Source organism: Hippocampus guttulatus, chromosome 15 (assembly GCF_054856545.1).
Source record: "Hippocampus guttulatus isolate MCC_2025c chromosome 15, RoL_Hgut_1.0, whole genome shotgun sequence".
In the NCBI taxonomy this organism is placed as follows: domain Eukaryota; kingdom Metazoa; phylum Chordata; class Actinopteri; order Syngnathiformes; family Syngnathidae; genus Hippocampus; species Hippocampus guttulatus.
Genome location: NC_141275.1, coordinates 4,197,728 through 4,220,135, shown reverse-complemented (window position 1 = coordinate 4,220,135; position 22,408 = coordinate 4,197,728). Strand labels below are relative to the sequence as shown.

At 42.3% G+C, this 22,408-nt stretch overlaps 1 long non-coding RNA gene across 10 annotated transcripts in view; it reads left to right on the top strand.

The window, feature by feature from the left end:
- The window catches only part of LOC147193493 (uncharacterized), a 69,510-nt gene that overhangs the window by 27,237 nt on the left and 19,865 nt on the right, over positions 1-22,408 (top strand). For 8 of the 10 annotated variants that reach the window (XR_015103025.1, XR_015103024.1, XR_015103028.1 and 5 more), the window contains exon 2: positions 13,961-14,024. This is a non-coding gene — a long non-coding RNA (uncharacterized LOC147193493). The other 2 variants (XR_015103026.1, XR_015103030.1) reach the window with 2 other exon arrangements.

Here is a 22,408-nt window from a genome sequence, read left to right as displayed (position 1 = left end):
AAAAAAAAAACAAAAAACCTTGACCTTGTTGCAGCAGCTGAATTGGAGATTTATTGTGCTCTCCGCATTCACTCAGGTGCCGCATTTCAGACATTTTATCGAGCTACACAGATGACATTACGTTGTCCTTAATTGGCTCCGTTTCCCGACAAACGTGGCTGTGGAAAAAGCCTCGGCGGTTTTGCTCACAACTCCGATCGGCTTTGAGGGCCTTGTTGTTTTCCCTCTCACCTGTTATCTCTCAGCTCAGTTGACAGTCAAGCACCGCGCTCCTCCCCAGATATCATCTGAACGCTTTCGATGTACAAAGATCATCGAGCCGATCAGAGATGCTTCCTGTTAACTCGGAGTGTGTTTTGTAGAACGTCATCAAAAGTATGCACGGTGGCTCTCTGACTGTGGATGGACATTAATTGGCTTTCTGGACCTCGTTCTTTATTTGTTAATGCACCGTGTAGTAAATACACACCCAGAGACATTTTGTGCTTTGGCCTCGCTGACCCGATCACATCACGATTTATTTTTATCGTGGTAATTTGCCATTGGTTTGATGGTTTTGGGTTTCAGAGGTCCGCATCGTAAATCATTTGTGCTGGTAATGCGGAATGCATTGAACTGTCTCTCGGAGGATAACACTTGCATTCAAAGGTACCGGGTGCAGAAATGCCTCCTGGGTAACCGTTGCACCGTGGGTCCTTGGTTCACGACAGTACGGGCAGATTTTTTTGTTCCGAGGTTACGAACAGCACCTGATGAACTTTGTTGCTGAGCTGAGCTGAGATGTTTTTACTGTTTTTCAACTGATTGGTTTATATTCTTGACCTAAATATTCGTCAGTGTGAGTTCTTGACCTCTAGCTTAAGCTAACCATTGTCAATTGGTTTATATTCTTGACCTAAATGTGCGTCAGTATGAGTTCTTGACCTCTAGCAAAAGCTAACTATTGTCAATTCAGAGAAAAATACACAGTAAATTCCGAAACTATTTGCTGATATCATAATACAGCGATTATGGATATATTAGAAGAAACTGAAGAAAACATTTAATATCCCCCGCCCCCGCATAATATTCCCTGAATGAACAATCATGGTATATCTTGTTTTCGTGTGTTCCATTTCTTGTCTTGCTCATTCTGTCTTTGCTTCCCCCGGTTCTCATCAGCCTCTGTCCCTTGCATCAACCAATCAGCTCCTTCCTCAGTCACTTGTTGTCAGTTTTTTAGTACCGTCTTGTTTGTTACTTTGTGTCTTGTATTTTGGACTTTTGTTAATTTGGTATTTTTGATAAATTCTTTGTTTTTCCATGATTAAAAAAAATAACGTATTCTAAATCCCGCACTCCTGCTTCCGCCCCATTTAACACAATTCGGGAAGAAACTGAATGGCGATCGCATCCCACAAACATAGACACAAACAAAAGTCCGTACAAAAATAGTGATTCAACACAAAAACGCTCCGACAAAGTAGAAGCAGAAATAGTTGGGCAAAAGAACCGGGAAAACAATATTTAAAAAGTGCTTGCAAATGGCAAGGTTAGTAACACCAAGAATACAAATGAAACGACTAATGTCCAATTTCACAAAAACAAAAACATGAGCAAGATCAAAGACAAAAAAAAACATGAATACTTACAAAGTGGGAGACTAGAGCGCAAAAATGACGAGATTGAGAGGGCTAGAAAGCAACACTTGAGCAATAGCAGCAACAGGGTCAATAAGCCGATGAGACATGGGATCTTGGCAGTCCTTAAATCCTCGGATTACTCATGAACACAATGGCAGCAGGTGTGCACGCTCGAGGAAAGGCCCTCCCCTGCCACCTGCTGGAGACACACAAAAACTGGATCATGACACCATCCGGGTCCTGCTTTTGTCTCCATACCACAAAAACTATTGACTGTAACTACTTCAGAAAATGCATATCAAAGATTTTGTTTTAAGTTGTGAAGTTATTGTAAAACATTCATTCATTCATTCATTTTCCGATCCACTTATCCTCACAAGGTAAGCTGTCTTCGGAGTAGGCGGGAGACACCCTGAAACGGTTGCCAGACAATCGCAGGGCACACAGAGACGAACAACCATCCGCGCTCACACTCACACCTAGGGACAATTTTGAGCGTTCAATCAGCCTGCCATGCATGTTTTTGGAATGTGGGAGGAAACCGGAGTACCCGGAGAAAACCCACGCAGGCCCGGGGAGAACATGCAAACTCCACACAGGGAGGCAAACTCCACAATTCCATTGGAATTGAACCCGGTACTTCTGCACTTTGAGGTTGACGCACTAACCAGTCGACGAGCGGGCCGCTATTGTAAAACAGTACCTGCGATATTTTACGTTGGAAACCGAATCATTCATTTTTCTTAAATTGGAGTGTGGAGGCAAATTAACCTCATCCGGTTTTGGCCATCAGACTCCAGATTAGGGTTTCATAGTGAGTCCTTTATTGGTTTGTTGTCATCTACTCTAAACATGACCATTATCCAGGGCTTGGTTACCGGTAATTAAAACCAAATGAACTCTGTTCTTGGGGGTGTGACGTATTAACTCTGTGGCAATCCTCTGTAACACCTTTGAGGTCATTATTCACCACAAAACGCACCCCCGGGGTGTGTGACACATTCCTGAAAGGGGTTCTTCCGCGGGATTTCAAGGGTTAACAGCAGACAAAGGGAGCTAGGACCATGTCGCCCAGCAGGGGAGACCCCGTGGAAACACCAGGCAGCCATATAATCCCTCCTCGATCACATCCTGTTTTCACTGTCCGCAATCATTGTTGACTGACACTCTCAGAAGGGCTACCGAGCTTTGGAGAGCGAGCGGCACCTGTAGACGGCACACACATTGAAAATGGAAATGATATCAAGATTACCATGATGATGAAAGGGAGCCAGCCACCCTCCCCCGCTCTCAAACGTCGAACGAAATACGTTTGATTTTGAACATCAGTTCCAAATTCAGCAACCCTACGCACTTTTGGACCTTGTAAATTGAAAATAGCAGCACCCAAAGCTCACGCACGCAAGTCCCCAGGGAATATGTTCCATATGACAATGATATATTTCACCCTTTCATGCAACAATAATGACAACCTGTAACCAGATAATATGATCCACTGTCCACTGTAGTAACTGCTGTCCCTGAAAAGGTTAATTAAGGCCACAAATAACAATTATTTTACTAATCCATTAACCTGCCAATTATTTAGTCGATTGATGAATTGAATTTAAAAAAAACTTTTTATTTACGATCCCTGTATTCAAAACCAAGGCATTATTTCAAAGTGACAGGGTAAAAATTGCACAAACATAAATTAAATTTTCAGTGACTGGTTTGATCTGTAACAGGTCAGAAAATGGGCACACAAAAAAATGCTGAGCACTGTTTTTCAAAGTAAAAACAAATATTTTAGTTTTAATAACACAACCATGATCAGTATGCAACCGAAATCAGAGAATATTCATTTTTGAAAAGCTGGAATTCTAAGGACTTCGACAATTTTGCTTTAAAACCGATCCATCCCAATGATTAATCAATAACAAACATAATGATCATTTGATCATCAATCACTGGTAGTTGTCGATTAACCGATTAATTGTTGCTCTGATACATTGAATCAGATTTACAGCCTATTCAAAATACATGATAGCCAATTGATGAATTCCAGGCTTCGTAAGTAATTCATCACAATTCAAACCCAATAAAATATTGGACACAATCGACAAGATTTTTCAAATCAAATAGATTTTGATCGCTGAATAGGCATATATTTGAACATTAACAACAAAATTAAATGCTGGTGTACACAGATTCTGGTTGCACTTTTCACTGGGGGGTGGGGTGGTCCACCATCCATGTGCAACATACAAATCCACGTACCTCCAATTTCCGAGCAGCTTTGCCACTTGCGCACCCAACACAACCCATGTAAAATATTTTTGTCACGATAATTACAAATTTGAAGTGCCAAGACTGTCACGGTTCAAAACGAAACGAATAATGTTTTAGGATCCCAGAATGGTCGACACCAGACAAAACTCCGTACCAAAAAAACATTTATTTTATTCTTTATTGTAGAGTCATCGATTACTTGTAACACTTCAAATTTATTATACCTTATAGATACAAAATATTAATACAATTCTAATGCATAAAAAATAATATACATAAAAAAAGATGTATGTATATAAAAGCTTTAATTATCGAGGTAAGGCAATTTGGAACATGTTTTCATTTGAAAGGCCAACCTGGCTGCAGCCAGCAGAATGAAACAAAGCGGGGGGGGGGGGGGGGGGGGGCAAATGCGTTTATTTATAGGAAGGTTATAAATCACCACAGACCAGGGCCTTGATTGTGTCCTGTGAATAAGTAAAGCAATTACCTGCTATAAAGTTACACACATTCTGCCAACATTCCCATTTCCCAACACCACATTACATTTGAATATAAACACAAGCGCAATTATGAGCTGATGGTTTTGACTGTTGAACAACCCCAATACAAGGGTCTGCTTCATACTTTGGCTCACGCCTTCGCAAAATGATTTCCTTCTCGGGAGGTCCTTCTGGTGACTTTCTGTAAATGTGCAAATGCAAGAAAAAGTATCCAACCATCAATGTTTGTACCACCTCGTTGAATAACATTAGTGTCCATAAACCTACCATTTATAATTCCATCCATCCAACCATTTTCTGATCCGCTTCTCCTCACAAGGGGCATGCCGGAGCCTATTCCAGCTGTCCTCGAGCAGTAGACAGGGTACACCCTGAACTGGTTGCTCGCCAATTGCAGGACACGTATAGACATACAACCATCTGCGCTGACACTAACACCTGGGGACAATTTACAGTGTTCCATTAACCTGACACGCATGTTCTCGGAATGTGGGAGGAAACCGGAGTACCCGGAGAAAACCCACGCAGGCCCAGGGAGAACGCGTAAACGCCACACAGGAAGGCCGGAGCCGGAATCGAACCTGCACCTGTGCACTGCGAGGCCGACGCGTTAACCAGTCTATCCCTGGGCCCACCCTGTTTTTTTCAATAGCATTTTACATATATTACAGATACTCTAAAAATGCATTTGAAGTAATACATTGAAATAATTGCCAAACAGGGTTTTGACAAGGACAACGGGAACAACTATACATCAGTCTTCAATTAAGCCTACATGCATGAGGGTTTTTTTTGCTTTGTTTTGTTTTTTTAATTGGAGTAAAAAAAAAAAAAACGATCATACTCGGACTAAACCGCTGCAGCAAAGGGAGAAAGTGCTAACTCATTACTGAAAGATGTCAGGCGAGATTCTAACTCAGACACTTTCACTTAGTCATGCTAAAACTTAAACCGCGGAAATAAATAACAATGAAACCTTTTTTTTTTATTGAATTGAATTTAGTTATTGAATATTGAAGATCCTGCTGTCCTCAGTGTACACAAGTGTGCCCCCCCCCCCAAAAAAAAGAAAGAAACCAAACAAAATAGCTGCATCTCCCACCAGCACAATAAAATTTGCATGCTGCGCTGTGAATAATTTATTTATTCGGAGCATGTTCTCTGTTCCATTCAAAAAGTGCTTAGAAAGCCATTTGGACGCTAATGGCCGGGCCGCGTGCTGATTTACCTGCAAGTCACCTGCTTTATTAGCCACCCCGAGATCTGCCCACACTTTTCACCTTCCAGTATCCAACTGTTATCGAAAGGTGTTGGAGTGCAAATTACCATTTCAAAATCATCAAATATTCCTCCTTCTCTCACCCCTGCGCCTGAATTTTAGCGCGCTAGCTGCTAACACTCAATTAGGTGGGTCTTCTCTCCTTTTTCACGCATATTCACTGAATTTCTGGTCTTCCTTTCCCCGTCCTCCAACGACTGCTGTGGTTATCCACGTTTTGAAACATTTGGGAAGAACAATTAAGCGGTTGTTGCCCTTTCTACCACCAACAATCATATTTCTCTTCGGCCCTGGAGAGAGCGAGTCAAAAAACTGCTTCTGTGACATTATCGTCCGTCCTTAAAAATCGAATCGATGCTATTTTGAATGGCTGACCGAACCGACGGTGCACAGTATTGAGCAGGTTTGTTGAAATCTGCCATCATAATCGTGTATGAGGATATGAGAAAAGTGAGATATAAATGTGCCAGAGTGTGGTGGTTCTGTCGTCCCTTGTACAAACCGAAAGATGTCGTGTATGTCATGACAGTACGCAAAAGTGTTAATGCATTTGTACACTTGAGTAGGTCTACATGTTTGCCCTTTTCTTTTCATCCACAAAATGAATATTACTACATGAAAATCAAACGAGTTCAAACTTACAAAGAACAAGGGGTGGGACGAGAAAAGTTAGTTTTTACTTCTTTTTCTACTTCCTTTGAACATGGAAATTGTGCTGAATGATTAAAATGTTCTTTTTTTTTTTTACTTCGCTTTACATCCTGGCAAATTTCTATTATCTGTTTATATGTTCAATCAAAAAAAACAATTTAATAACACCCAAGGCTATCAACCAAACATGCAAAAATATGTCTGTGCACTTTTAAGAACCGACAACCATCTCATATAATTTGCGGATGTAGTTGATAAACTGATGGAAAAAAAACACACTCAAACGTACTCAAAAAATGTGAGTATACTGCAGGGGTGTCAAACTTATTTTTTGTCACGAACCACATTGGAGTTATGTGTTCCCTTGGATGGCCGCTATGAAACCACAAAAAATTACACAACAAATTAACGGATTACTAGTTTTGAAATCAGTCAATTGTTATAGTTTGTTCAGTTACAGGGTAGGAAAATGATTGCCAAAACTCAATGTTATTTATTACATATGACAATATGACATTTAGGTAGAGATTTTAGCAAGGATCATGCAAGTTGACACACACAATTTTCTTTGGCGGGTCAAATAAAATAACATGGCGGGCCAGATCTGGCCCCCGGGCCTTGACTTTTGACACCTGTGGTATAGCACATTCGTTTTAAATTTCTCACTGATTTGTAAAAACAACAACAACAAAAAAACTCTCAACTTGTGAGAACAAGCAACAGCAGTAAAACATTGCGGTTTCGAGTTATGGCTGATGCATTTCCATACGCTAAAAAAGATCAGTGTTGTTTTTTTTCCCAAGCCATGATCTTAAACCAGCAACTTTTGCAAGAGAAGCAGAAGCCCCGCAGCGGAAAGCAAATAAACAAGCCGAAAAGGTAATTATTGCTTCCTGTTCATTTCGCTCCATTTTCTCCCGATTTGCCTTGAGCTGGCTCGATATTGCTCCCGTTGCCTGATAAGGAGAGCGCAATAACGACGGAAAATTTACAACAAAACAATCCCGAAGACTTAAGACTTCAATTGCAATATCCTGTATTTTTTAATCCATTTTAATTTCTGTTTGATTGAATTTGCTGTCGATTAAGAAGATCCATTCCTCTCGCTTTGTAAGGCGTTCATTGATCGGTTCGGGTTACTTGACGCACTCATGTGTGGGATACATTTATGTTTCTTTAATCCGGCCATTTGGAATTCATTAGCTATCGATTTGCTTTTTCACTCGTCCAAAAAAAAAAAAGTACAGTCCGACAGCAGCGTCGCCCGACGTCAGCTAATCAATTGAGCGCCTTTCGGAAACATGTCTTTCAGTTCTGTTCTGGCTTTGCTAAGATTGCAAATATACGTCTCTGAGCGAGTGACTGATTATCAAGCAATAGTCACGCTCAAGAGGTGCCAGAAAATGACGAGACGATTTTGCTCTTGAAGAATTTTTCCACCTTTGACTCATTCCCTTTTCCCCTCTTTGTAGTGAGCGGAGTAAGGTTTGGTTGTTTGAGCGCGGCATCTCCTTCTCCCTTTACCTCGCCCAGGCTGACTCACACATGCGCATTCTGATTGGCTGCTGATTAGTCGGTTGCAGCCAATCACGCTTGGTAAAAATCGTCTCAGAGTTTTCGTCTGGTGCTAGGCAGCGGGATCGACAGACAGGTGGGCCGGGCAAAGTCATCAACCCCCCGCCCCCCCGGGCTTTCTTCACAAGAAATTGTTTTCGTTTTTTTAAAAGCAATATTGCACCCCAAATTGACTGTCACCGAATATGATAATATGGAAAAAAGATCAGAAGGGGCATCGGTTTAATAATGCGCAGCGTGCAATGAGGCCACTTTTTAAGGGGAAGGTGGCTTCTCATTGCTGAATGCGGTTTATAGAAACGCCGGACAAAAATTTGAATCACATCAAATGTTCTGAGTGCAATATCACATTTCAGCATGGTGCTATCTTCGGCAATGTGAGGTGAGATCTCATTGAGGCAAACTATACAAATTTGGACTGAGATACAGTAAACCTGTTGAATGTTATTTAATTATTATTTTTTTACTGTGATGGCTTGAGGCAACATTAATTTAATGGAGATAAGAGCCGGGCCGAAAATAACTTGTGCGCCTGTTGAGAATAACAAAACACAAATTGCCTGTTTAGCTGCCAGCATGATGAACTTGGTTAAGAAAGCAGATGTGTGTCACAGATTTTGTTCCATTTCAAGTGTTGCGTAGATGATTTCTTTGAGGGGTTCGCATATGCTGTATATTTTTGATTGTTTTTTTTTTTTTAATGACAGTTTAAATGGCTGGAGATGTTGAAGCAGTTGTAATTGTATGTGTGTGTGTGTGTGTGTGTGTGTGTGTGTGTGTGTGTGTGTGTGTGTGTGTGTGTGTGTGTGTGTGTGTGTAGCATATTTCTTCCTCCCCCACAGATCTATCACATTATGTCTGACTAGGTTGGAAAATGTGTCTAATTTTTTCACCCCTGTCTGGTTGGCAATGGTTGATCCCATCTCAAAGGGGGTCTTCTAACCTCTGCTCCCCTATTCTAATTTGAACTCTGACCCTGGTCTGCTGCCTTTCAGGATATGAAATGACCCACATTCCCCCCAAGGGAGACTGTTTTGGATCTTTTTTATTTTTTTCTATTCTTTTTTGTTGAAAGGCTCTTTTGCTCATTTCAAACTGTGTACATATCACTGAATGAGTTGTGATACCTTATGTTTAAATATAAGTTTAAAGATTTATATTGCGACATAGATGCTAGTTTGGTGAGCCCATCTGGCATTTTCATTGTGTATTAGCATTAAGCTAGCAGAGTTTCATAAGACTTTTGTAATTCTTTTTGTCTAATGTTTAGTTTCAAACTACAATCTAGGATTGACTACACACAGCCACTTGGCCTCTTTTTGGGGAAGAATTGTTCACTATCTGCCAAACTGCTGCTTATTGTTTAGTTTGCCGACGCCATGTCGTGCTTGTAACGCAGAACAAAAAAAGGCTGGGTGATAGCTGGCATCTTGGCTTGTATCTACAGTATATTGGTGTTCTTTTATTCTTTGATTCCAGGACTAGCTATGAAAATCGTGTTTATTTATTTATTTTTATAATTATTTGTTTATTTTTACACCAATGCAACACTTTTCGGATTGAATCCTGATCTTTGCATCTACACTAGTGTAGTGTTTTATTGTCCACAAATTGATTCCTACCTCGTTAACAAAGACCTCAGACCTTTATGTGCATCCATTACCAATAATGGATCGGTTTAGTCCTATCACTTGTTTCAAATGATCTATCAGGACTTGTTCAAAGAACCATAGAGTACGAATGATGTTTATTGTGACAACAAAGAAGTTTGATATGAACCAATCATGATGACCTATAGATTGGATGTGTGCGGGTAAGCGTACTGCAGATGGATCGCATACATTTTCAATTTTTATCCGCATATGAAGGCGGGACGGTGAACAACTGGTTAGCATGTCCGCCTCACAGTGCAGAGGTGCAGGGTTCGATTACGGCCCCGGCCTTCCTGTGTGGAGTTTGCATGTTCTCCCTGTGCCTTCGTGGGTTTTCTCCGGGTACTCCCCCCCCCCCCCCCCTCCACATTGTGTGAGCACAAATGGTTGTTCGTCTATGTTGCACACCCGTGAACCTCATTTGGATAAGCGGATTAGAAAATGGACGGGTGGTTGGATTCACATTCGAAAGAGGCCCTGGTCGAATTTGAAAAAGTGTTGCCTTGTACCGTTCACACTGCATGAAAAAAAAATCTGATACATGTTGCATATGCGATGAAAAAAAATTGTAATTGACCTGCAGTATGAACATAGTCTTATTTTCCAGTTCAAGTGCGAAAGTGCTTACACTATTGTAGATCGACAGTATCATTCCCGATTTGAGTTAACTTAGCCTTTGTGTTTATATTTATCTTCTCTCACTGTTTTTGCAAATGTGTGAGTTCAATCAAAGTTATGCATTGCTTTGTACTTTTTTTTTATAGCAGATAAGGCTGTTTGCGCCGATGTGAGACAAACAAAAATATGTCTTAATTTATATTGCGATTTAAAAAAACACACACACAACTGTTAAAAGTTAATCCTTGGCGAATGTCCATGCTCTACTCAGATCTATTGGATCATTTAAAAGTGTGATGGAAAAAAAATGGTGTTAAACTGAGTGGAAAAGCCAACATATGTGAGGCTCCAGGGACAGACCTTGATTCCTTCCCAGTTGGTTATCCATCCATCCATTTTCCAAACCGCTTGATCCTCACTAGGTTCGCGGGGGGTGCTGGAGCCTATCCCAGCTGTCTTCGGGCAGTAGGCGGGGGACACCCTGAATCGGTTGCCAGCCAATCGCAGGGCCCAGTTGGTTATGTTGCTCTTCAATGAGACACGGGTCCATGACTTGAATTGTAGCAAAAACCCGAATTTGTTTTGGCCGCAGTTGTGACCGAACTGCAGACATGATCATCATTTGCCTAATTGCATCGTTTTTCAAGTCATTTAAACATTTCCAAAATAAAAAAAAAAAACCCACACACTTTAGAAAAGAACATTTTTATTTTTTTGTATTTGGAAAACAGTCAGCTACAAATGACTCGAGTAAGGCTAATGACATGAGAGAACATGCTTGCTATTTTATCTGGGATTCTTTATTTTTAAATGTACAGTCAAAGAGCTTTATGATCAAGACTAAATAAGATGAGGGAAAGTGCGATATTTGTACAACCTGGACTGGTCACTAGCCAATTGCAGAATAAAAAGAAATGATGCACGTTCCGTTGGCAAACTCTGGCACCACCTGGTACTATTTACCGGAGAAGCCAGCATTCTAACCCTGCCAAATTCGAGGGCTGGGAATCAATAGGAACCTCACGATCCAGAGGTTTTTCTTTTTTTCTTTTCCTATACGTCTTTTTTACCTTTAAAATAAACTGCATATAACTTTATGTCCACTATTTTTTATGTAAAACAAAAACTGATGAGATCCGTACGCAAAATGTAACATTTGCCAATGAATCTCTCAGATCACTGCAAAAAGTCAACGGTGGTGTGTCAATTGTAGATGTAGAAATTATTGGCATAAGTTGCATCACTGTTAAAGCCGTGGTTTTCAAATATTTTAAACCAAGAACCACCAAAAATGTGAACTTAACTCTCCAAGTACCACCAAATTGTTACTAAAGATTAAATGCAAATGTATTCATCTTATAAGTTCAATACAAGTGTGTGTGTGTGTGTGTGTGTGTGTGTGTGTGTGTGTGTGTGTGTGTGTGTGTGTGTGTGTGTGTGTGTGTGTGTGTGTGCGCTTAATGAATTGCGTATGCCTGTATTGCAGAATTGTCCTCAGGCAATGATTCTTTCACCCAGCACGAGAGGTTAGCGGACCATATTTTGAGAATCACTGGCTATTAATTAATGAGGGAAATTTGTAGGTCTGCCACTCTCTCATCACACGCAAATCAGTATCAAAAGGACAGCGGTCACGACAGTAGACAGCCAATCATGTTATCAGGTTACAGGTTATCATTATTGCTGTATGAAAGGGTGAAAATATCCATCCATCCATTTTCTGACCCGCTTCATCCTCACCAGGGTCGTGGGGGTGCGCTGGAGCCTATCCTAGCTGTCGTCGGGCAGTAGGCGGGGGACACCCTGAACCGGTTGCCAGCCAATCGCAGGGCACACACAGACGAACAACCGTTCGCGCTCACCCTCACACCTAGGGACAATGTAGAGTGCTCAATTAGCCTGCCACGCATGTTTTTAGAATGTGGGGGTAAACCGGAGTACCCGGAGAAAACCCACGCAGGCACAGGGAGAACATGCAAACTCCACACAGGAAAGCCGGAGCCGGAATGGAACCCTGCGCCTCTACACTGTGAGGCCAACGCGCAAACCAGCAGACCACCCTGGCCGAGGTTAAAATATATGAATCAATTGGGAATTGTTTACATTCCATCACGAACATCTAAGAAAAAAAAAGATTGATAATAACCAAGTCATTGTTACATTTAAAGATATACTTTGCTAGAAATGACAAAAATAAACTTACATCCAATCTTGAGTACCTGCACGCATAAGATAGAATGGACGTTTATTTTCACATTTATTTCGGTATCATGTGCCTCCGTTTCTGCTTTTCTTTTCTTTAAAGCTACTGTCCACTCCCCTAGAAGTCAACACTGTCCTTTTTTCCTCATCTGTTGTTGTCGTTGCTAAGCAGGTCTGTTTTCGAATGAAGCATTCCGTAAATTATTCGTACTATTTGGATCTAACGTGAGTTGAGCTGAAGTTGCCTTTGCGATTAATGGCATAACCTTTTTTGTCGTGACAAATGATATTTCAACTCACGAATATTAATCCATGCGGTAAATTTCACATAAAAACATTTCATATGCTTACAGTGCCTTCAAAGCATTTCCATCATCATCACTAAATATTTATAATCAGGGGTGAGTTTTTCTTCAATCGCGTTTTGTGCTGAAGAACAAACATTAAGCGTTGCACCTGAAGTAACCAGCAGGCTTCTACTCGAGTTGACTTTGGAAGGCATCAAACATTCCTGCTCAACACCACATTAGCCTCTACCTCGACCCTCCTCAGGGTACTGGGCGGCGTGCCATGTAAGGGGGTTGCCATGACTCCTGAAAAGAAAGTGGCAGATTTTGGGAGGGGGCACACTGGGGCTAATATTTTGATTCAGACAAAGGATGTCTTCACAGTGTAAGCTGAATACCGCGCAGGGCTCTCTGGTAGGAACTCATGATATCTCTCTTGCCAGGATTTTATCATTATTGTGCCAGCACGAATACGGGAGGCGTGTACGGGGTCGGATTCTGAGTTAACGATTGTAGCAAAAGTTGAGTTGCAGCTTTTCTCTTCTCCTGTTTTGGGTTTGTTACTTAGAAAATGGCGGACACCACCACTGCGGAGCTGAGTCTGTACATTCCCCGCACGGGGATGCTCATTTTAGAAGGCTTCGAGTAAAAAAACAACAACAAAAAAACGCCTGTGTATTCCCGCTGCTCTTTTGAATTGAAAAAAAAAAATCCAGATGATAAATCAGATGACATTGCGACGGCGATTTCATTGTCTGCTCTCTTCTTGTGTTGTCGCACTGCGACCGGAGGAATATTCCATTGCTGTTGGCTCTCTGGCACTGGCACAGTTAATGGTAGCTGACCGTGGCATGCTTGATTACACTGGCATCTCTCTCTCTATGTCTCCGCGCTCGACTCTCTGCGGTTTTTGGCTAAGTTGAATAAACCCCTCACACCACAGTAACATTCATGCCAGCCAGAAAGGAGACGAGTCGAGCAGCTCCGTGGCCTTGGTTGGGATTGTAAGTCCATTACAGTGGAGTAATTGCTGTTAGAACAATGGATTTGTGGGAAATGCTTTGGCGCGATCCTCTTCCACAACACACACGAGTTAGCACCAGCGATTTGTTTTTGTCCGTTTTGTTTCTTTTTCTTTAAAAACCAATGTTCTTTTTTTCCCCGTTCTTCTCATATTAATAATAAAAAACCCAAAATGTGTTGTGGCAAGCGGCAAAGACACACTATTGTGGAATAGTAAAAAAATAAAATAAAATAAAAAGAATAAATAAGAACAGGGTCTTTTTTCTCTTGTTTTTAGGGACTTGAACTCGAAAATGACCCCGGCCAGAAAAACAGTCGATTGAGGAACAAATCCACGAAGGGTAGGTTTTATGCTATTGTCTTGCCTTTGATTCCACCACTGATCATATCTGGGATGACAATTCCAACATTTTTCTTGCTGTTGTTGTTGTCACTTTGGATCTCTGCATGAATCCGTCGTTCGTCCATTCGTGCCGATTCTATTTTCTGAAATTGTTTTGATACTCTGGCTCTATAACCATGTGGCGCAAACCCGTAGATCCGATCTTGTGGCAAATCTGACAGCACAAGCTCGCCTCTGTGGGTCTTTGTCATTGTGGTGTGAACATCATATTTCAACCATTTTTTTCTTTCTTTTTTTGCTGCAATGCTAGGTTGATCGAGTGCTACATTCATACCGCACTACATCAAATGACGAGCGACGCCCGACTCACATTTGTGGCACGGTGGCGTGACGTGAAATATGAAATGGGACATTTACGAATCTCAAAAGAAAATGTGTGCATCCGGGTTGAGGTAGTAGGTTGTATGGTTTAGAATTATACCCTGGGAGTTAACTGTACAACCTTCTAGCTTTCCTTGGAGTACACGTATGACTACAGAATGTACACAATTTTGCAGTACTGTACTCGTGATACAGGGCTGCACTATACAAACTTCAGCGCCTTCCTATAAGATTTGTGTTGTCACTTTACAGTTGATCTTTAGCCATGGTCGATAGCTAGTATTTTCCAACTTCGTGGTTAGTAGCTAGTCAGAGTATTCACACTACACTGAGCGCATTCATCTGTACATCTTGAGTTTGACGGGTTTTTTTGTTTTTGTTTTTTTGTCTTCAAATTGTATTTAGTTACCTTGGGACGGCAGTACATTCTACTTTTGTGTGTCATCATACAATACATTCAACAATATTCACACGATAACAATCAACATCGATACAGACTGGAGACAGAATGGCACAGGCAGAAGCAAAGGCCAGACCAATTTTGTTTTTTGTTTTGTCAACACAATTTGCTTATGGTACTACTTTAAAAATGTACATAAAAACAAACAACCCCTCTGCAAAATAAATAAACAAACAAATATATATATACCGGTATATATATATATATATATATAATTTGTATATATATATACAGTATATATTGCAAACCAGAACTTTAAAAACTAAAAGTGATTCACAATATACATATATATATATACACAGTATATATTGCAAACCAGAACTTTAAAAACTAAAAGTGATTCACAAATTTTCCAGAAAAAAAGATTGGCGTCATACCAATATTTCACTCCAACAGCAAAATAAGTCTTTTAACTTAATAAGGTTTGATAATGGATCAATATGTTTTGGCAAGCTGAGTCATGCTGTCACCCACCCAACCCAAAAAATCACATGCTTGATTATCAACCTACAACCTCATCCCGGTCTTTCGAAGATCCATCATCAACACATTAATTTGCTTAGTTGTTTTTAATGTTGCCAGTTTAGTCACGACACACACAAAAAAATGGTGTGTTGAATTCACCCAAATTTATTTCGTCCGGTGGTTGCACAAACTAAAATCATCTCAATGCAGATGCATTGTTTTAACCCTTTTGGGGACAGCGGTCACTACAGTGGACAGCTTATCATATTATCGGGTTACAGGGTTATCATGATTGGTGCATGAAAGGGTGAATTATTTCAACATTTCCACCGAGGCTCTTGCTATTAAAATGCATCAGGGAAAATCAATTTCTATTCAGTCTTTTTAAATTATTTTCAGTATCGGAATGAGAATTGCATTGGTAATTATGATAAGGATATGCGTCTGGGTCTCAAAGTCATATGATTTCTATTCGGTTGACTTAGGGGAAGAAAAAAAGTGGGCGTCTCATGATTGAACTCAAATGTTTCATTCGCCGTCGTATCGTTACTTTCCTTTGTTGAGGTCAACTATGCTTGATCACCGTTCGGATTTTTTGGAATCCAATGTCACGATGGTCACTTACGGTTGGTATAATGTTTCCAAATGACTAAATATTAACGTTTGTAACTGCTCGTAGGATAGTCCGTTTCAAAACACAATTTCAAATCACCCCTACTTCATTGTTGACATGAATTACAAATACAATTACTTTATCTTGTATCTTTTGAAGAAATGGTGGCCAGTCCAAGTGAAATACTGTTGAAAACGGATGAATTGAGAGGGCTCATGTATTAATCAATGTATTGACTAATAACTGATTACCATTTTAAATTGTCCAAGTCCTTTGATTTCAGCCACTCAACAGTATTTTTTTTCCATTTACTTTTCATTTCGTTTTCACTTTTTCATTTCGTTTACTGTAGTCGGCCATGAAAACAATCTTTGGGTTCCATCAAAATAATGTTTACAAACATCTGCTTTAACTGACCAAACTAAGTGTCCACTAAACTAAACTAAGTGTACTTTGCTCCACAATCCAGATGTGTGGAGCAAAGTATCTCTGCTTAGTATCATGCTGCCTCAGCATTCTGTGGTCCAAATGCTCAAGCAGCACATCTAAAAGTCATTGGTTCCATCTGGGCCTTCATTTCTGGGATGGTTAAACAAATAAATTATGGGATTAGATAGAGGTGGTTCAAGATGGGCATTTTTTTTTCCCTCTATTGGCTGTCATAATAGCCCCTTTGAGAAGTCCGCGAGCCCAGAGCCTCAAGGTTCTTTCGTTATTTAAAACATCCCATTTAAAAATGACTGCATTTGTGGGTTGCAGTCATTTGGTATCATGCCCCCCCCTCCCCCAAAAGAAAAAAAAGTATTCTTTCAATTTCCAAGCAGCGTCTCTTCCCAAAAGTAGAGAGCGAAACTCGTTTTCATCATTGGCCACGTTAGTAGTGGTTGTCCTCAGGGAAGCGGGTATGATGGTTGGAGCCACATACAGTGGTACCTCTCCTGATGAAATTAACTGGTTCTGGAAGAAATTTCTTAACGAGGAAGTAGAGACGCGTTTTCCATGTAAATGCCCTAATTTGTTCCAAGTCCCCCCAAAAATCTGACATAAATGTTTCCTAAAGTGAAAGAAAAGCATCAAAATATGTAAAATGTATGTTAAAATTAGTTTATTGCACAATGAGAGTTGTGCATCATGTAAAAAAAACAAAGAATAAAGACAAAAAAAATGATGGTCATTAAACTTTTAACTGCGTCCTCATCGTTTTTTGCCCTCTTTAGTTCATGTTCTCTCTCAGAAGTGGTTTTTGCCCGGCGTTTTGGAAAGAACTGATCCAAGGACATTTGCTTTTGTCGGCTTTTAACAATCCTTCGAAAATCGGAACACCTCATGGCCTGAGGGGCGAATGACGTGGACGCATTTCTATCTATCTCCACATATAGAAACATAAGGTTGAAGTACCTCTTCGCCAATGGCATGCCAGGATGTTGCTCGGAAGTAGCCAATGGCAGAGCGGCTATAATAAGTATGTTACGTTCAGGAAACTCGGAGCTGCGAGTAGCAACCCATACTGTATTTTTACCTTTCGTATCTTGAAATTTCTTTCGTAACAAGAGGCAATATTTTCCTGTTGAGGCGTTTCGTAACTTGAAAATTTTGGATGAAGAGACGTTCGTAAGTCGAGGTACCGCTGTACATGTTAAACAAGGTGCAACTGTGTCATCGTGTTGTATTAATGAATGATGCAACATTGTCTGAAAGGCGCAAACGTTAACAGAATAAATTTTCGCTGCCTGACGCCGATGGACACAACGTCTCGTACAACAAACATTGACAATGCTTTGCTACCACTCCAGTCCACATACCCATTTGTCCCCTGTAATATTGATATTGTGCCTCACGATTAACAACATTAAATTGAAATAAATGCACTTCTCAAGGGAGAACAATGCAAATAGTTTCAAAGAGAAGGCAATGAAAAATTACGGGCCACATAAAATGATACAGAGTGGTCAGATTTAGCCTGCGAGCTTTGAGTGGGATGGCTGCATTTCAGAGGATTGTTGCCTTCATTTTTGAGACGCACTGTTCACGGGGATTGGTTCAAAGTTGTTGACGTCACGGACGGGCAGAAACCCTCGGAACAAATTGCCTGACACAAGAAAAGTGGGTTCGCTAGCTCTGCTGCCGTATAAACTCTCTGATTAAAATGACTCTACCAAAATAAATGAAAGATGTCAGCTGTGCCGCTGTTCAAGCTCGTCTTGCCAATGAAATGTATTCCTTACATGCGCTGGCATAAATGGCAAATGAATAAACATAACACACCAATGGCAGACGGGGGGGTGGGGGGTGTCATCGATCTGTCTGGAGTCAGCCCCCTCTCTGAATGCTGCATCAGCCACTCCTCTCCTATTGATACGCTCTTGCCCCTTGACCCCTGGGACAAATCAATGGCATTGATTGAAGAAGGGCAGGGACAAGGGCAAGATCTGCTGACTGGGACCGACAGCTTGTGTGACAAGACATGATCGTCATTAATGTCCCGCTGGTGGACTGACTGGCTGGCTGGCTGGAAAGGCGTTGTGCAACACATATTCCCTGCCTCCCACTCCCCCCCCCCCCCCCCTTCTATCTTGCACCACACACTCTCCTCCTCTGCTCACCCCCTTCATCCCTCCTACTTTTGCCTCCCTATTTCGCTGTCACTTGCACTGATTCATTTAAGAAAATCACAATCCGATAGTTCCATTGTCTGTCTTCAATCTGCGCACATGCAGTATTCATAAGCGTGATTCGTTAGGCAAAAAAAAAAAAAAAAACAGTGCAAGTCGGCTTGTGTAATCTGGGTTCATTGTAGGTGTGAGAATTACAAAACAGCCTGTCCTATTTTTGGATGCTTTGAAATACTCCATCTCAGTGCAGTTCAAATGGATCTAAAAATGTCTCGTGCGTGAAACAGCGACTGGATTGCTTATCTGTCACCGCACGGTATTGGCTCTGGTGGCCCATTTCCACCACTCAAATGCTTTCTATTTCCAGTCTAGACTAGACAAGAAGCGGCTAATATACTGTATGTGTATGTGTGTGTACTTAGAGGGGTGATGGGCGGGACGCAGCCAAGCTCCAGACTCTGCAGTGTCACTGCTGTAATGGAGCTGATTGATCACCTATACGGTCGCCTGCTGGCCCCCGCCGGCTTCAGTAGAGAGCCATTCGCAACCCCCGCCTTCCTCCCTCTCTGCGCCACCGCCGCTATCACCAAGCCAATCTGCGAAGGCAACCCCCCCCCCCCCCCCGCCCCACACACACACACCACCACCACCATAGACTTCAACCTGGCCACGGTTTTGACATTGGCTGCAGGATTTACTTGCACACGTCTTCTGCACTTGGCTGGCTCTTTTTCGGTAGACGAATACAGAAAATGCCCGCCATTTTCCAATTCGACCGCAAAATAGCCGCAGCAGCATTTAAGGACGCTGTGGTTTTCCGCCCTTATTAAAGGGCATAATCAATCAATGATAATACTTGCAGATCTCACTCCCTGCCCCCTCGATGTCACAGTGGGGGTCATAGCCCAAATCTATCAAGGGTATTGAAAGCAATTAAAGGCTGAGACTCGGACAAGCTGTCAAGCGCAGATGTAATTTCAAACGTGAACGTTGACTTTTTTCTTTTTTTTTTCAACTTATTGTATTTTAGCCTATGCGTGTATATTTACAGTATTATCGCCTTGTGTTTGTTCGTCTACATTGTTATCTGGAGACTTGCTCTGTCCATAATGCTCGATTGTTGATCGCTGAGCAAAAATGTGTCTGTCTCGAGCTGCTTTGGGCTTTCTTTATTGGATTCACTCGCGTCTGCTCTTGCTCGAGCGTGAGCTGCGACTTCTGTCCGTTGCGCGCGCCCCTTATTCCTGTGTGCGTTTTCTCAGACGACAGTTTGCGCTTAATTCGAAGCAATATCTGCTCAATAGTTATTTACGCGTGACAGATAAGGCCCCGTGCTTTGAGAATGTGCAATCCCTAAATGTGCAACCCCCCACCCCCGCCCCACCTCCCCTCCCTCCGCTTCCACAGGCAGACAGTTTTGCTGCAGTCTGTGATTGTCTGAGAAAAGAGAAGAAATTGATCAGCATAGGGTGGAACTTGTTCACCAGCTAAGGCTGGATGGAGGGTGTGTGTTTGTGTGTAAGAGAGAGAGAGAGAGAGAGAGAGAGAGAGAGGGAGGGAGAGAAAGTGCAAGGGCTGTCGCTGCAGACTCCTGCTGCAGTAGCTCACTTTGGGCAAGCAGCTGCAGACAGGGAGTAACAGACAGCAGAGGCAAGCAGACAGGTACAGACCTGGTGTAATAATGGGAGGGGGTAAGAGGTGGAGGGCAGTGGATGCTGGAGAGTTCGGGGTCAGGGAGCAGAGGTCAAATGGGGGATGGGGGAGGCGGTTGGGGGATTGCGAGGTCGCGGGATGCGGCGGCAGGCAGAAGCAGCTGGAGGAAGCAAATGTTTTTTTGTTTTTTGTTTTTAAATCTGTGACGGGAGCTTGTCGTCGTGTCGGATGCTGAAGGAAGTGGGAAGAGGTGGAAATATGAAAGTGTGGGTGGGGGCGGAGGAGGCGAGTGCTGATGAGTGTCATGACATGTCTGCTGCCCCAAATGTCTGGAGCAGGGAGGCGGGGAGCGGTGGTTGTAGTGTTGGTGAAGGCGCTGAGATGGAGCCGGTGAATCAACAACTGCGATGGAGTGATGCGGCAGAGGGAGGGGAGGGGGGCTTGCCGGGCAAGGGAACTTCCAACCTCACTGTCCTGCATCTGGCGGCCACTTCCCTCACAGACACCTCAGCGTCACCCTCCTTCTTCATCTAACTCTGTCTTTCTACCCTTGGCACCTTCTTCTACTGCCGCATTCCCCCCCCCCCCACCCCACCCCCCGTACTTCGTCATCCAGAGCTCAAAGGAGGATTCGCAAAAAGCCGAAGTCGGTGGCAGGCAGAAGAGTGAGCGCGCGAGGCAATACGTTCTGGGGCAGCGCAGAGCATTCATTTCCGGAAGCTTGCACTTTGCTTGGCCTTCCCCAGAGAAAAGGAGACAGTCAGACGTCTATGTGATTTTTTTTTTTTTTTTGTTCTCTGAGGGGGAGGAGCCAGGTGGCTAGCGACGGGTGGCGGGAGGGAGTCTGGATGAGATGGGGTGAAAAGAGGAAGGGGGGTGGGGGGGGGGTCTGATGCGTTTGGGTACATGATACTATGTCTTCATTATTTATCCGCTAATATTTCGAGCAATTTGCCATTTCATGACATCCATTTATGGGTTGGTAGGTTATACCCGCAGTGCGTGTTTAGTTTTTCGAGTCACTGTTTAAGATGCTGATTGATGCCAAGTGATTACCTGCCATGCTTTCCTCTTGACGGCGAGACCGTTTTCTGGTGAGCTGTTATAGTTTGAACTTGCCACTAGTCTTGACTAGATGTTTTTTTTTGGGGTTGTTTTTAATTCCGTTTTTTTTTTTTTTTTTTAAGAGCAGCTTCAATATCGTCCCAGAAATACTGAATTGTTATTTTTAAAATGAAACGTATCGAACACACTCAGGGGTTTTCACTTTGCGAGGCTCGGCATCTATTAGTCAAGGTGAGCGGACCGTCTGTCGGACGGGTCCGGGTCGTGCCGTCCTCGCGTGTGTCGACTGTTGAACGGCCGATGCTCGAGGACACAAAGGCTGCTTGGCTGCAGGGGCTTTTCCTTTTTCAAACACAAAAGGCGAGTTGCACAGAGCCACGGGCTTGTGTGTTTGTCTGAGCCTCTGCTTCGCTCTTGGCGCAATTGGGAAAATCATTTTGTCATCATGTCGTCTGCGACAAATCGAAGCCGTTTGTGTTTCTTTGCTGTTGATGCTGCTTTTTCTTTTGTTATATTTTGCATGAGGAAGCATTCGTATGTCTGTCATTACGAAGAATCACACTGAGCCTCCTGGTCGAGTTATGCTGACTGGATAAAATTTGCAAATATTTTGCAATGGGCATAAATAGACTCCTTTTTAAGTCACGATAGTAAGAAAGCGTATGAATATACTGTAAGTCGAGAAGAACAATGGTGTCTTGCAGCAGACTGCAGCCCCTCAGTTAGACTCTGTCGTACTTCACCTGCTCCCTGAGACCCTAACTTGTGAGCTCTCTTGATAAAAAATCACGGGTTAGGCTCTTGGGATGCGGGCGGAGGGCACAATCGACTTTCAGGCGCTGGCTGAAATAGACAAAAGAATTATGATTTCGCTCAAGGAAAGGACATCACATGTTAGCGGGATGGCTGTGATCACATGAATGGAATGTGCATGTCTCTGCGGATTGGCGTTGTGTTTTTATTACGTGAAAAATCCAGCATGAAATCCGGAGTATATACGGTACATCCATCCATCCGTTTTTGTTTTTTTTGTACCCTTTATCCTCACGTCAATCGCGGACGCACTGGAGTCCATCGAAGCTGACTTTGGGTGAGAGGCAAAGGCGGTACACCCTGAACTGGTCGCCAGCCAA